This window comes from Lepisma saccharinum, chromosome 10 (assembly GCF_977018435.1).
Source record: "Lepisma saccharinum chromosome 10, izLepSacc3.1, whole genome shotgun sequence".
In the NCBI taxonomy this organism is placed as follows: domain Eukaryota; kingdom Metazoa; phylum Arthropoda; class Insecta; order Zygentoma; family Lepismatidae; genus Lepisma; species Lepisma saccharinum.
This window is the reverse complement of record NC_139238.1, coordinates 76463825-76466715: the sequence shown is the minus strand read 5'-3', so window position 1 is coordinate 76466715 and position 2891 is coordinate 76463825.

Here is a 2891-nt window from a genome sequence, read left to right as displayed (position 1 = left end):
TCTTACTGAACGTGAAACAAAAAAAAAAAAAAAAAAAAAAAAAAAAAAAAAAAAAAAAACAATGATAAAAGGATTATATGCAGGATAAGAGGTTTACAATATATGCTCTTTCTAATGGCTAAAACGATTTGTTACAATTTTTATTTATTCTGGGTGATTTCATGAACTTTCCAGCCCCCATCTTTAACTTCAGCGAAGTTAGGTTCTGGAACTAAAGGTTCGGCTGTTGTGAAACGCCCTCCCTTGCCCGGGAAAACAAATGCTACCGCTACCTAGATAGAGGCGGCAAAATCTCCCTCGGTCAAGCGAAATAGCGTTACGGTCCAGGTTAAGTAAGTGTGTAGGAACCGGTGACCGACAGTGCATAGTGATAAGCCATATCGAATTAAAACAAAGACATATGTACTTTCAAATAACCACCTCTTTACCTGTAGCCGGGAAGCGGCTAGCTGCATACCTGAAAATCACGGGTAGCGACATGCGTACGAAATGATATAGCCCAAAATTAACATGAAAATAAAAAGTATATTGTATTCATAATCAACAAAGATCAATTTACTACATCTCCCCCTCTTTCACTCTCACTTTCACTCACAGAATCAATCCTCACGGGGTCATCGACTCAAAGAATGATACATGACATGTACAGGTGTTATGACGATAAGCCCTAATTATTGCATTCTCAATTAATTTTACCTTACTTTTTGTCTAATCAGGTCATTTGTGATTTTGCTCCAGTGCTACTCAAATCCTAGCCAGCCCTTACTTAAGTTCACCTTTTTTAAAAAGAAACTAGTCGGCGCGGTGACAATACATTATTTAATCAGCATAAACAAAGGCGTCTCAACGGCAATTACATTCACGTGGGCGGACGTTTTCCTTTTACAAGACCTCACGTGGTTCAAACATAACAAATAACCTCCGTTGAGTGACGCAAACATATACTCTCTAGCAGGCGGGACTTAAACACTTCGTCGCGACGAGCAATTCATATAACCAGGCAAATACTTTTAACAAATAATCACACATGCGGCCTGACATAGCTAGCAGCGACACAGCACTGACACATAAAAAATGAACAAATCTCCAGTAGATTAAACAATTAAGTGGGCGGCGCTTTACTCTAATGGTACGCACTTTAAACAAATACAAAGGAGCACAAACAACAATGAATTTAAGATCATTAAAAAAATATCACAAGGAATAAGAAAAATTGACCTGAGACGAATAGATTACAAGTGACAAGCGCGACGGGAGTTTGATATGAAGTTTCGAGTTGAGTGGGCGTTTTCAAAAATGTTGACGAATTTCAAGGGCGTTCTCTAAATCAATCGGGCCGTCACGTGCTGACAACCACACAGATGAATACATTACCATCTCTCAGCTTCCGAGGTGCATCCTGGCGTCTTTATGGGCGATTGAAAAACACATAGTATTCACGCGAAAGGTTTCCTTGGTCGCGACGATGAAGATGCGAAAAGTGTTCATACTTCTGGTTCCTCGGTTTCTCTTCCCCTCGGGATCGGTGAACATCTCCGTGGTCTGGGCGTCGGGATGTCAACGTGGCGGCTGGTAGGCGTCGTCGGAGTGTCGACAGGGCGACGCTCGACGTCTCTCTCTCTCTCCGTGGCGGCGGGTAGGCATCATCGGCGTGGCTCGTCGTCTCTCTCTCTCTCCGTGGCGGCGGATAGGCATCATCGGCGTGGCTCGTCGTTTCTCTCTCTCTCCGCGGCGGCTGGTAGGCATCGTCGGCGTAGTCTCTTCTGACATCGGACGAATCGACGGTAACGCCCTCATCTCTCTTCTTCCTCTAGCCCGACATAGTTTCCGGTGTTCCTCGTTTCTCAAAAATTATAAACGGCGTAAGGTAATCACGGAAACACGGTCTCGCTTCAACTTCTCCCAGCGGTTGAGGTAGGCGCACTCGTGTAGACTTACTGTCTATCACACACACTGGTGTTCGCAAAACACAACAAAGTCCACTGTACATGGAGAGGTAGCACGGAGCTGCTCTCGCTACAAGGATCGCGGTAAGACTGTAAGTCGAAAAACCATGTCCTTCGTTTTATTTGGATTTTGAAAAGAGACGCTAGGCGTTCGTTGAAGGGACGCTTCCGAAGAGGTCATTTCACTTTGCTCTATTGTCTCCCAACTTGAACGGGCCGTGCTCGAAGTTGAGTTTCTGCGGATTAAGCCTCCGCCTCGCTGTCGCCATAGCTCAGTTGCAACCGGTGTCCACAAACTGATCAATTACAACCGATTTGATCTGGCGTCCGTAATTGTTGCTTGATCGCGACGAAACTCCACACATCCGTCCTTGCACACATGCCGCTGCGCTGGTATACGTTTCACATGAATCTGACCGCTGGAAACCGAGATATTTAAATGTTTGTCACTACGGTCGAATTTCCTAAGCTTTAGACGCATAACGTGACCCTTCAGGTAATCACCCTTAAGACACGCGAACGTCTCGTTCCTCCCGTCGGCTTGGCAAAAATCAAATATGTATCCTTACAAATTAAAACACTCAACACTTTGAATCAACACATCTTTTTACCGCTACAGACATGAATAATAATAATAATAATAATGACGGTAAATCTGACTGTCACACTGTGTGTACGTACTTCATTTACTTCTGATTTATCTCCTACATGAACATTTAAGAGGTCATTAAAGTAGTTCTTCCATCTATTTAAAAATCGCTTAGGTCAACCAAAAAATTACCATTTTTATCTTTATCAAGTTTACTTTAGGTTGTCACCCCTTTCTAAATTCATTTACATTTTTATATAAATCTCTGATATTCTTATTTTTGCTGTTTGTTTCAATTTCGTTAATTTTACTTTTCAAGTACCGTAATGTCTTTCTCTATTTCTAAACGTGCGGTT